Genomic DNA, 14398 nt, shown 5'->3' on the forward strand with positions numbered 1-14398 from the left:
CACTAACTCTTCTTTCTTGTTACTTAAACTTTCGACTTTTCTATAACAACATTTAATGTTAGGAATTTTGCTACTAACTCCTTTCTTGGACTTTTGCCTCCTGTGTGCTTCTTGGTACCTCAGTTTTCCTTTCTATTCTATCTTATGTAACTTGGTAAATAGTTTTCTTGGTCTCCCTAATCCCTCAGCTTTTTTTTCTGAGTTTAAAACACTTCTGATTAGATTTGCAAGACAGCTGGCAAAACCACTCCTACTAGCCTTTTTAAGGTATACTCCATCCCTGGCCAGGAATCTGTTATGTCTATATTTTAAACCATGGTCCAGAACCCATTCTTAGACACCACCTCCTTAGCTACCTGTTCACTTCCCGGATGAATTTTTCTCATCTGTATTATTGGCTTTCAATGGGCAATAGGGAGAAAACACAGTCTCCCAAAGACTGTGAGCTCTTTGAGGACAGGGGCTGTTTTTGCCTTTCTTTCCTTTTCTTTCTTTCTTTCTCTTTCTTTCTTTCTTTCTGTCTTTCTTTCTTTCTTCCTTCTTTCCTTCCTTCCTTCCTTCCTTCCTTCCTTCCTTCCTTCCTTCCTTCCTTCCTTCCTTCCTTCCTTCCTTCCTTCCTTCCTTCCTTCCTCTCTCTCTCTCTCTCTCTCTCTCTCTCTCTCTCTCTCTCTCTCTCTCTCTCTCTTTCTTTCTTTCTTTCTCTTTCTTTCTTTCTTTCTTTCTTTCTTTCTTTCTTTTCCAAGCTCTTAGTATGGTGCCTGGAAATGCTTGCTAACTTGCTGACAGTCTGTGCTTCTCTGATCTTCAGTTTCTCATTCAGGAGTCTGTCATCTTTAACGATACTTTTTCGATTCTTTTTTTTTTTTACATTTATTTAACTTTTAACATTCATTTTCACAAAATTTTGGGTTACAAATTTTCTCCCCACTTGTCCCCTCCCCCCACCCCAAAATACCAAGCGCTCTAATTAGCCCTATCACAATCTGTCCTCTCTTCTATCATCCCTCCCTTCCCTTGTCCCCATCTTCTCTTTTGTCCTGCAGGGCCAGATAACTTTAGATACCCCATTGCCTGTATTTCTTATTTCTTAGTAGCAAGAACAGTACTCAACAGTTGTTCCTAAAACTTTGAGTTCCAATTTCTCTTCATCCCTCCCTCCCCACCCATTCCCTTTGGGAAGGCAAGCAATTCAATATAGGCCATATCTGTGTAGTTTTGCAAATGACTTCCATAATAGTCATGTTGTGTAAGACGAACTATATTTCCCTCCATCTTATCCTGCCCGCCATTGCATCTATTCTCTCTTTTAATCCTGTCCCTCCCCATGAGTGTCGACCTCAGATTGCACCCTCCTCCTCATGCCCTCCCTTCCATCATCCCCCCCACCCTGCTTATCCCTTTATCCCCCACTTTCCTGTATTGTAAGATAGGTTTTCATACCAAAATGAGTGTGCATTTTGTTCCTTCCTTTAGTCAAATGTGATGAGAGTAAACTTCATGTTTTTCTCTCACCTCCCCTCCTTTTCCCTTCATGAAAAAGTCTTTTGCCTGCCTCTTTTATGAGAGATAGTTTGCCCCATTCCATTTTTCCCTTTCTCCTCCCAATATATTTCTCTCTCACCACTTAATTTCATTTTTTTAAGATATGATCCCATCCTATTCAATTCACTCTGTGCTCTCTGTCTCTCTGTCTCTCTGTCTCTCTCTGTGTGTGTGTGTGTGTGTGTGTGTGTGTGTGTGTGTGTAATCCCACCAACTACCCAGATACTGAAAAGTTTCAAGAGTTACAAATACTGTCTTTCTATGTAGGAATGTAAACAGTTCAACTTTAGTAAGTCCCTTATGACTTCTCTTTGCTGTTTACCTTTTCATGCTTCTCTTCATTCTTGTATTTGAAGGTCAAATTTTCTTTTCAGCTTTGGTCTTTTCATCAAGAATGCTTGAAAGTCCTCGATTTCATTGAAAGACCAATTTTTACCCTGAAGTATTTTACTCAGTTTTGCTGGGTAGGTGATTCTTGGTTTTAGTCCCAATTCCTTTGACTTCTGGAATATCCTATTCCACACCCTTTGATCCCTTAATGTAGAAGCTGCTACATCTTGTGTTATCCTGATTGTATTTCCACAATACTAGCATTGTTTCTTTCTAGCTTCTTGCAACATTTTCTCCTTGACCAGGGAACTCTGGAATTTGGCCACAATGTTCCTGGGAGTTTCTCTTTTTGGATCTCTTTCAGCTGATCGGTGAATTCCTTGAATACTTCTTTTGCCCTCTCGTTCTAAAATATCAGGACAATTTTCCTCGATAATTTCATGAAAGATGATGTCCAGGCTCTTTTTTTGATCATGGCTTTCAGGTAGTCCCATAATTTTTAAATTGTCTCTCCTGGATCTATTTTCCAGGTCAGTTATTTTTCCAATGAGATGTTTCACATTATCTTCTATTTTTTCCTTCTTTTGGTTTTGTTTTGTGATTTCTTGGTTTCTCATGAAGTCATTAACCTCCTTCTGTTCCATTCTAATTTTTAAAGAACTATTTTCTTCAGTGAGCTTTTGAACCTCCTTTTCCATTTGGCTAATTATGCTTTTGAAAGCATTCTTCTCCTCATTGGCTTTTTGAACCTCTTTTGTCAATTGAGTTAGCTTATTTTTCTTTTTTTTAAATTTTTTTAATTTTTATTTTTTAATTTTTATTTATTTATTTAACTTTTGACATTCATTTTCACAAAATTTTGGGTTCCAAATTTTCTCCCTTTTTGTCCCCTCCCCCCACCGCAAAACACCCAGCATTCTAACTGCCCCTATCACCAATCTGCCCTATCTTCTATCATCCCTCGCTGCCCTTGTCTCCATCTTCTCTTTTGTCCTGTAGGGCCAAATAACTTTCTATACCCCTTTACCTGTTTTTCTTATTTCCTGGTGGCAAGAACAGTACTCGACAGTTGTTCCTAAAACTTTGAGTTCCAACTTCTCTTCATCCCTCCCTCCCCACCCCTTCCCTTTGGAAGGCAAGCAATTCAATATAGGCCAAATCTGTGTAGTTTTGCAAATGACTTCCATAATAGTAGTGTTGTATAAGACTAACTATATTTCCCTCCATCCTATCCTGTCCCCCATTACTTCTATTCTCTCTTTAGATCCTGTCCCTCCCCATGAGTTTTGACCTCAAATTGCTCCCTCCTCCCCATGCCCTCCCTTCCATCATCCCCCATACCCTGCTTATCCCCTTCTCCCCCACTTTCCTGTATTGTAAGATAGGTTTTCATACCAAAATGAGTGTGCATTTTATTCCTTCCTTTAGTGGAATGTGATGAGGGTAAACTTGATGTTTTTCTCTCATCTCCCCTCTTTTCCCCTCCACTAATAAGTCTTTTGCTTGCCTCTTTTATGAGAGATAATTTGCCCCATTCCATTTCTCCCTTTCTCCTCCCAATATATTTCTCTCTCACTGCTTGATTTCATTTTTTTAAGATATGATCCCATCCTCTTCAATTCACTCTATGCACTCTGTCTCTATGTGTGTGTGCGTGTACGTGTGCATGTGTGTGTGTGTAATCCCACCAACTACCCAGATACTGAAAAGTTTCACGAGTTACAAATATTGCCTTTCCATGTAGGAATGTAAACAGTTCAACTTTAGTAAGTCCCTTATGACTTCTCTTTGCTGTTTACCTTTGCATGCTTCTCTTCATTCTTGTGTTTGAAAGTCAAATTTTCTTTTCAGCTCTGGTCTTTTCATCAAGAATGCTTGAAAGTTCTCGATTTCATTGAAAGACCAATTTTTCCCCTGAAGTACTATACTCACTTTTGCTGGGTAGGTGATTCTTGGTTTTAGTCCTAGTTCCTTTGACTTCTGGAGTATCCTGTTCCACGCCCTTCGATCCCTTAATGTAGAAGCTGCTAGATCTTGTGTTATCCTGATTGTATTTCCACAATACTTGAATTGTTTCTTTCTAGCTTCTTGCAATATTTTCTCCTTGACCAGGGAACTCTGGAATTTGGCCACAATGTTCCTAGGAGTTTCTCTTTTTGGATCTCTTTCAGGCAGTGATCTGTGGATTCCTTGAATACTTATTTTGCCCTCTGGTTCTAGAATCTCACGGCAGTTTTCCTTGATAATTTTGTGAAAGATGATGTCTAGGCTCTTTTTTTGATCATGGCTTTCAGGTAGGCCCATAATTTTTAAATTGTCTCTCCTTGATCTGTTTTCCAGGTCAGTTGTTTTTCCAATGAGATATTTCATGTTATCTTCCATTTTTTCATTCTTTTGTTTTGTTTTGTGATTTCTCGGTTTCTCATAAAGTCATTGGCCTCCATCTGTCCCATTCTAATTTTGAAAGAACTATTTTCTTCAGTGAGCTTTTGAACCTCCTTTTCCATTGGGCTAATTCTGCTTTTGTAAGCATTCTTCTCCTCATTGGCTTTTTGAACCTCTTTTGCCAATTGAGTTAGCCAATTTTTCAAGGTGTTATTTTCTTCAACATTTTTTTGGGTCTCTTTTAATAGGGTGTTTACTTGTTTTTCATGCTTTGCTTGCATGTCTCTCATTGCTCTTCCCAGTTTTTCCTCCACCTCTCTAACTTGATTTTCAAAATCCTTGTTGAGCTCTTCCATGGCCTGAGCCCATTGAGTGGGCTGGGATACAGAAGCCTTGACTTCTGTGTATTTCCCTGATGGTAAGCATTGTTCTTCCTCATCAGAAAGGAAGGGAGGAAATACCTGTTCACCAAGAAAGTAACTTTCTATAGTCTTATTTTTTTTCCCTTTTCTGGGCATTTTCCCAGCCAGTGACTTGACTTCTGAGTTTTCTTTCCACCCCCACCATGCCTCCAGATACACCCAGCCAGAGCTTGGGGTCTGAGATTCAAATGCTGCTTCCCAGCCTCAGGGCTTTGGCAGGGTGGGGCTGATATTCAGTGTGAGATTAAGTTTAGGTGCTCAGGTGGGGGCAGGGCCGCCTCACGGGGCTCAGTTCCCTCAGGGGGTGTATGCAGAGACCTTCCACAATGGATCCAGGCTCCTGCCTGCTTTGGGAGCCCTTGTCTGCTGCTGCCTCCACTGCTGCCTCCAGAGGGGGCCTGGGTTATGGAGACACCCTGCTCCCCTCTTGGCAAGCTGAAAAGACCCTCTCACTGACCTTTGGCACCTGTGGGTGAAGGGACCTCTTTGGCTGCTGGAGATTCTGTCCCTGAAGCCTGCTTGGATCTGTTCCTCTCGGTGCTGTGTGACCAAGGCAGGGCTGGTCTCTATTCCGGGTCTGGTGCCCAATGGACCTTTCGCATCAGTTTTTTAGGTGTCTCTGGAACAGAAATCTCCTGCATTCTGTTGTTCTGTGGCTTTTGCTGCTCCAGAATTTGTTGGGAGTTCTTCTTTACAGATATTTTATGGGCTGTGGGTTAGGAGCTAGCATATGTGTATCTTTCTACTCTGCCATCTTGGCTCCTCCTGACTTTTTCAATTCTTTTTGGCAATATCATCTGTATCCATAAGAATCGCCAGAAGTAGCTCTCCATTATCCATTTTGTTAAGTATTGGAAGGTTCTTCATTATTGGATACTTGCTTTGGAAACAAAACAAACCTCTTTATTGTTATGTGATCAACAAGGTCAAAATCAAACCTCATTATTTTTGTCTTTATTTTTGCTTTTTTTTCATCTGACTCTTTTAGGATGATCCTTCAGTTGATCACTTCTGTGACTCTACTATATTATTCTTGGGAGGGTGAGCAGTTGTTTCCTCCTCGGAGTGTCCAGTTTCCATCTCTTTTGGAGGAGCCTCAAATCTGTCTTCTAGCTGACAGGATATGTGTCCTTTCCCTTCCCTTTCTCCACTGCCTAATCCACTCCAACTTCCTGACAAAGATCAGTTCTCGCCTCCTCCACCCCAAAGCAGCCTCACTGAAGGCTCAGTCTTTAAAGATAAACTCTTTTGCAATATACCTCCCTCTTGTCAGGCAAAAAGACACCTGTAATCTTGGTCTACCCTTAGCTCACTGTGTGACGTTGAGTAAATCACTTAGCTTCTCTGAACTTCAGTTTCCTCAGCTGTCCTCTCCCAACATCACAATAATGTTGTCCTACTTAGCTCAGTGGGAAGTTGAGACAATAAAATAAAATGACCAGTTGAAAAATGGTTTTTAAAATGTTCCATTCAAATGAAAGGTAGGGGTGATATTGCTTCCCATTTTAATCTCCTGGAAGTTTATTACTCTCATTACTCACCCTTTCCCTCTTCTCTTCTCATCCCTCCTATCCCATGGCTCCTTGGAAGAAGTTTACTATTCTATGTGCCAGAAAGCTGCTTGGCAGTCCTGACCAGTGAATGATGGACCTGCTGCTAAGGTCATTTCCATCAGCACCTGGATCCAATATTCTAATTCCAGTAGCAGCACATTCAGAAATGGGTTTCGTTATGCTCAGTCCAGCAGAATCACAGACTTTTAAGTTCGAGGGACTCACTTTCCAGGTTCAATTTACCTCAACACCTCTCTTTCCCTCTGCTTCTATACTGCTAAAGTCACTGTTCTCATTGCCCCATCGAATATTACCTTCCATCTTTCTCCATCTTTTCAAGGCTCATTCCATTCATTCCATTACAAATGCTATGCCTCTACCCCTAAAAGCCCAAATTAAGTTTTTCCTCTCTGGATAAGTCTTCCTGGATTATTCTAAACTTCCAGGAGATCTCTCTCTTTGGAATTCTTAAAAGCCTAAGAGGATTTGCAATATTCTTTTTTACTTTTTGTCATATAGGTGCAGTAATTATTTCATGCATCAAAGTCCTGTCTCCCCAACCAGAGTGGGAGCTACTTGAGGGTAGGGATCTCATCTCTCTTTTTTTTCTTTCCCTCCAACCCCACCCCAGAATTGAATCCAAGACTGGGTAACTTATTATCAAGATCCAATCTCAACAATAAGGAAACATTGAATGTTTACTATTTGCTAGACTCTGTGAGGAACATAAAAGCATATAATCCAGAGTCCTTGATCTTAAGTCATCTGTACTGGAACCCAAGGACTCTAACTTCTGATTCCTATGCTGTCACTTACTAGCTGTGTAGCATCAGGCAAGGGGGTGGACAATAGGAGTCTCTGCCAGCTTTGGCGTTCCAAATTCTATGTCCTTAGGTTCCTTTCAGTTCTTTGTTCTATTTAAGATTTCTTCCACTACTGCCATTCAATATTTTAAAGCCTCTTCTAACTAGGACTTTGTGTGTAGCATGTGTTCCAAGGGACCCTCTAAGCACTGACATTCTCTTTTTCTTTCTTTTGCTTCTGTTAGTGGGCAAGAGCTACAGTTATCTATTCAGCTGGGGCTTACTGAGTTCAGGCTGTGTTCCCAGTTCTTTGCCAATCATTACTGCATTTCTGGGTAAGAAATCAGTGCACTTTCTGCACTGTAAATATGCTTATAAATTTCCTTATTTCTACAGCTGTGTTATTTGTGTAGGATCAAAGGACTGAAAAGGAAAAGTGATTTTTTAGAGACCACCTACGCCTTTTCCTAAGCAAATGCTTTGGGTTAGTGTAATGGATCAAAGGTAATTTCAAGGGTTTTATTTGTTCTCTTTGCATGGGGGCTTGTTAGGAACACACCTACATATGTCAGTAGTTCCCTTTAGTAATATGTAAATTTCTACTCTATCTAGGACAGAGGTTCTTGAGTTATTTGGTATCATGGATCCCTTTGGCAGTCTGGTGAAGTTTATAGATTCCTCAGAAAACTGCTCTTAAATGCATAAAATAAAATACATGGAATTACAAAAGAAACTAATTATGTTGAAATACAGTTATTTATGTTTATAGGACTAGATACAGATGTGGATATATGTATGTAAGTATATGTGTGTGTGTGTGTGTATGTATATACACATATGTGTGTAGATATGTATGTACCTATATCCCCTCACCCCTCCACACCCATGAATAAGTTCATGGACCCCAGGTAAAGAACCACTAAACTGGGGAATGATAACATTCCCCTCTATCTGAAGGCATGAAGATGGGAGTTGGGGACATGGAGACCTGGAAGGATTGTGGAAGTCTTCTAAACTTTCCAATTCTCTGCCTGAAGCTTCTCATCTTTCCTACTTCCCTCAAAGCTTCATTATGGCCAGCCTTAGGCCTGGGCAGAGAAGATCATCACAGGATGGCATGGGTTCAGTGTTAGGACAATTCCCACTTCCCTTAAGCCTCTCCCAATCTTCCTGGCTGCCTGGACTGCCCTTTCTGAGGGCAGCACATCTCTCTTAGGGAGAGTGCAAGTTGAGGTAAGGAATAGGAATCAGAAGAAAGGATCAAGGTCAAAGCCTCCAAGAACAAAAGGGAGAATACAGAAGGACCCTAGGATCTGAGGAGGAGGAGAATAAGGAATGATAATGATATGCAGTATTTAAATAACACTTTCAGGCTTGCAAAGCCCCTTACACATGTTATCACATGTGGTATTTCCTGCAACGTTGTTAGGTAGGTGTTTATTATTAACTTCATTTTTACAGATGAGGGAACTGAGGCTGAGAGGATAAATGACTTGCCCAAGACCATACATCTGATAAATTGTCTGGAGGCAGAATTTAAACTCAGGTCTTCCCAATATCCGAATCTCACACTAGCTGTCAATGAGGATAGAAAGAGCACTACGGAGAAGGGAGAAACGACCTTTACCAATTTCTTAATTTTGCTGAGGTTCACAAAGGTTTCCAATATTTACTAAGCAACTTTTCTACAATCATCTGGTCAAGTAGGCAGGATTAGTGTTATTATCCCCAGTTTTAGATGAGTTGAGGGAGATTTAAAAAATTAAGTGATTTGCCCAAGGTCACTTAGGTACCTTTTTTTTTTTTTTTTTAAAGCACCTACTATGTACCAGCCCTGGGCTAAGAAAGTGAAAGGCAGAGGCTGGATTTCAAATTGGGGCTCTTCTAACTCCAAGTCTAGCCTTATCCCAGCACTTGCACAATGCCTGGAATATGGTAGCTGCTTAATAAAATGTTCGCTGATTGAATTTTTTTTTTTTTGCTGAGGGTCAGCTCTTTGTGTAGATGTAACCATTTACCTCAATTCAATTTCACATATATTTATGAACTAGTGAGAGAAAATTTTGGAGCTGAGAGTACCTGGGTTCACATCTCACCTCTGACACTTACTTCCCTGTGACCTTACTAAGTCCCTGAATATCTCATTGCTCTAGGCAAGTCTCTGATTCTTAATTATAAAGAATGTGCTGTAGAAGGAATATGAGAGGTTATCGAGATCAGACCTCCCTAACACTGCAGGAATTTATTCTGTTGTACCCCTGGTGAGGTTCATGAAGCTTTTCCTTGAACAGTTCTAGTGAAAGGAAGTTTCCTTGTGCGTAGGGAGCTGGTTTCATTTTTAAATGGCTCTAACGGTTAGAATACTTGTCTCTTATAATGCAACTGAAATCCACCGTACTCCAATGTCCCCACATTATCTCCAGTTCATGTTAGCTCCATGTCTGACAAACCCACTGCTCATCTTTGAAAAATAGGCTGCAGTGTAGGTAGAAAGCAGGATCAACTCTAAGGGTGGCATGCTGTAGAGAAGAAAGAATGCTGAGTTTGGAATCAGAGAACAGAGCTGAGGAAAATCACCTCATTCTCCTGATTTCATCTTCTTTTAATTGAGGAGCTTGAGCTAGATGACTTGTAATACTCCTTATGTAGCTCAAATAATAAAAAAAAATAAACTCATCTTACCAGTCATAGACACTGGATCTTGGAGTGTCAAAAAAGGAGAGCTTTCTCTGTCTCTCTTCTCCTGTCAGTATATATCTTCTCTCTGCCTATCTCTCTGCCTATCTGCCTTTTCTTTTCTCTTTTCCTCACTCTTATTCCCCCTTCTCCTTTTCTTTCTCTTTCCTTCACTCATTCCCCTTTTACCTCTCTCTGTGTCTTTGTCTCTCTCCTTTTCTTTATCTTTCACTCCTCACTTCCATTCTCTTTTCTTCTCTGTCTTTCTCTGTCTCTATCTTTGTCTCTGTCTCTGTCTCTCCTACCCTTCCTATATCCCTCCCACTTCCTCCTCCCCCCCGCCATTTTATATAGAAATGAGACTGCATTGGTTGCACTGCACATAGCCAGGAAAGGGAGTCAAGTGCCTGAAGTACTTGGTTGGCAGAACAGGCAAAATCAAAAACAAATTGGAGATGTGGAACTGGGTAGAGAGTCAACAACATGAGGCATGAGGCATGCCATCCAGACTAAGGCAAGAAGAGGCTTGGGTCAGAACTGGGGCAGAGACAAAGTAGAGTTTGTACATGAATATAGCCAGATGGAAACATGGAGCAGCATTTTAGGATCTGGTCCAGCAAATTCCTCATGAAACTCTTCGATTCAATTAAAACCACAAGTATGCCCAGGGCCCTTACTGTTCACAGGGCAATGGAGGGGCTCCAGAAATCATTATGTCAAGATCAGTAGGTTCAAGTCTCTGTTTTACTTATGTGATCTTGGGCAGTTGCCTTGGTTTCTAAGCCTCATTTTCCTTACCTGTAAGAGGCTGGACTTGATGATCTCTACTGTCATTTCTAACTCTCTCCATATTTATGATCATAATGGAGCTCAGGATCTAATTGGGTGATATCTATAATACAGAACAGAATGTTTGGATTATAAGTGGAGCACAAACAGAGGTTTCCTAGGAAGGATGGATTCTTTGTGACTGAAAGAATTAGGTTCCCTTTCCTGGGAAAGAAGTCGTTTATTCTGGGTCTTTGGAAGATAAGAGCATAGATTTAGAACTGAATGGGACCTTACAGGCTATTTTGTCCAGAGACTTTATTCTGCAGATGAGGAAACTAAGGCCCATGGAGGTCCAGTGACTTGACCAAAGTCATACAGCTGGTAAATGGCTAAGCAGTAATTAAGTAGGTAGAGATGGGAGGGGATGGGCATTCCATGTGTTCAATATAAGCTTTGCAAAGGTATAGAGGCAGAGAGGCATAGGGCATGTTTTCAGAATGTAGATTAAGACCAGACTGGAAAAGTAGGGTAGATTCAGATTGTGTAGGGTTTCGAAGGCCTGGCAAAAGAGAATCTTAAAGGGGACGTCAGACTGTTAGCCTTGGGAACTGACAATGATTTTGTTCCTTTGGATTCAAATTGTTTTTTGATGACTTTAAAGAGACCAAAAGAAAAAAAAAATCCCCTGCTGAGCACAGTTAACATCTCTAATGAAATACTCATGCAACCTGAGTGTTGGAAATAATCTCTCTGTGTAGGCACAAAGCCTCCTGGAAACAGTGCTTCCACTAAAAAGGAGAACAAAGAATCATAGAATCTTCAAATTAAATGAAAATGATAATATCTTAGAATTACAAATCTAGAATCATAGAATCTTGGAATTATAATTAGAAACAGAATCATGGAATTTCTGAATCAGAATAAAGTATTTTTACTTAGAATCAGAATTGAAGTTGCCCATCATTTTGACCATGAGTGACCCAAAGGGCAATGGAGAGTTACATGACAGGCATGAGCAGGATATAGCGTGTAGGGGATGGAGGGGGTGGAATGTTTCTGGTCAAACTGATAAACCTCCAGGGTGGGGATCCTATTTTGGGGATTTTGATTATATCTTCCAGTGGAGGAGTGGATATGCACAGGAAGAACCTTATTGAGAAATCCTGGGAAAAGTGAGCACAGACCACTAAGCAGCAGACCTAGGAGGAAATCTGGGTGTTTGAGATGGGAAAAAGAAAAACCCACACACCTTGGTACAAGTCTACAGGTACTAACAGCTGCCTTGAAGGGAGAAGTATTGCCGTTGTACATGATTTCACTTGTACAGCCCAACTCAAAGTTTCTAGGCTCTGAGATCCGGGCAATGGCATAACTTTTATTCTTGAGAGATGGCAGACAGGAATAGGAGAGACGTGGCTGAGTAGTGACAGTACTGAATTCTAGCCTTTGGGAAAGAGGATGGAAGATTTCCTGAACTGTTCCAAGTTTCTGGACTGTTCTAAGACCCAGCCTTCTAGATAGAGGAGGGGCCATATCATGTCAAGTTCATGGAGGGTTTGGAGAACTAACCTCCTAGATACAAAGGGAGGAGTTCATAGACAACACTAAGATCATGAGAAGAAGAGGACCACACGTGTAGACTCTGAGTATTTGAAAAAACCCTAAGTGACTGAACAGAGTAACAAAACAATGAGAAACCCTAAGGTTTGTTATTCACTCTTGTTGTAAATTATCTGCTTATTGTATGTTTGAGGAGAAGAGGATTGTTTCTGTCAATCCCAAATTCATTCCATTCCATGAGAAGTTAAGAATAGGACCTTAGGGTAGCACCTTAAAGAGAGAAACTTATATAAATTCCTGTTCTCTAATGCTCAGCCTTTAATGTGGAGGTTCTTATGAATAGTGCTCTGGTCACCATGAAGAAGGAAAAATCATGGATGATCTCTTTAGTAGTGGGTCTTCCTCTTGCTTCTGCAGTGATGGGGGTAGTCTGGCAGAAAATCATACAATTTTAGGCCTCTTATAAACATTAGCTCTCAGTACTCTAAATATGAGAATCTTGCCCAATGACCAATGAGTTGACCTAACACATTGGAGGAACTAAACCATATCAATATTGACATTGTTGCTATAAATGAAATCAGATGACATAACAGAGCTGTAGCTAAATGGAAGAATGACTCACACATTCTCCTTAGGCAGGCCAATAAAGGAGTAGATGGAGTCAATTTTATCATATGCCCAAAGGCAATAAGAAACATTATTTTAAAAAACACTTGGTTGTTTTCATAATGAGCATATCCAAAAGGACACCCTGAAATTAACTGCAGCTTATGTTCTAACATCTGTTGCAGAGAATGGGAAGGTAGAGACATTTTGTGAAGATCTCCAAAAGACTTGCCAGATATATTCCTTAATATTTTGTGATTTTAATACACAGGTAGACATAGTGGGAAACAATCCAAGATTATAAATATGGTTTACAATTATGAAAAAAGGTGTCTAAAGATTTCCTGGCTGTAAATTTCATACCTAAATAGTAATACTTCCTTCAAGAAGAGAATAGGTAGGTGATGGGTATAGGAACTATAGAATATCACAAAAATGAAATTGACTATATTAACAGATAGGAAATAGAAATTTGAGAGTCATTTTCTAACATACGTACAATCAAAGAATAAACTTGGTGGAACTTAAAGCAAAATGAACACCAAATAATAAGAAATGATAAAGATAAGAAGATATAGTGTATAACTTTAACAACTCAAATTTGACCTGTTCAAACAAACTATTGCTACAAAAGATGGGAAATGGGAGGGGCGGAGCCAAGATGGCGAAGTGAAAGCAACAACTCACCCAAGCTCCTGGAAAAACTCCTCTGGATATCTCTGGGGGGAGAGTCTGACCAGACTTTGGAGGTATAGAATCCAGTGGGTGACAGACTTTGACGGATTCAGAGCCCAGGTTGGACTGGAGGGTCCACGGGAGGGATCTGTTCCGCGGGGGTAAGACCCTGGAGCATAGCGCAGCGCGGTCGGCGCGGCAGGGCGGAGGGGACCTGAGGGGCCCGAGAGTGGCGGGCGAGACCAGCGGAGCAGGAGATAAGCCAGGCCGAGCTGATGAGAGCCGCTGAGCGCCAGATATCAGCGCAGCAGCCCTTAAAACCTTCAGCCTGAAGACTGGACTTCGGTGGGTCAGCTACTTGAACTTCCAGGAGCTGGGATGGTGGAGTGATCAGTAAGTGCTCTCTCCTCCTCCCTGATGACCATGAGGGAACCATAAAATTCTTCCCCAGATTAATCCTGGATCAGCAGGAACAGTAGAAGGGGGCGGGTGGTCTCACAAGACCAGAGGCTGGAAAAGTGGCAAGGGGAGATTCTTCCTACTGTGGCGGAGGCGATCTGGAGGGACAGACGACCCAAGGCAGAGAAAATTCGCACTGAGACCCAGGCAAGCCTCAGAGCCGGGAGACAAGCCCCAGGAGGGGCGGGAACACGCATTAACTTCTAGGCGTACCCCAGCCCTCCAGGGGTAAAGGGAAGACAATAGGGAAGCTGGGATCACCATCCCCTGACCTTGCCTTTGCCTCAAGTCAGCTGAGGAGATCTCCTGAGACCAGACCACCCCTCCCACACACCCAACAAGCTAACCCCAGGGTTGATCTGGGAAACAACAACAACAACAACAAAAAAAGCCTGCTTTCAGCCTAGACACACAGCAGCCCAACTTAAAAGATCTGTATCTTCTGACTGAAAGAACCAAAAGCTACAACACTCAGCCAACATCATGAATTGGAAAAAGCAGACGAAAAGTGAAAAAACCATAGAGTCTTTCTATGGGGATAAGGACCAAAACACAAACACCAAAGAGGTCAGAGCTGAGACTGTACTTTCATCTGAAACCTCAGATGGGACTA

This window comes from Notamacropus eugenii, chromosome 6, assembly GCF_028372415.1.
Source record: "Notamacropus eugenii isolate mMacEug1 chromosome 6, mMacEug1.pri_v2, whole genome shotgun sequence".
NCBI lineage: Eukaryota > Metazoa > Chordata > Mammalia > Diprotodontia > Macropodidae > Notamacropus > Notamacropus eugenii.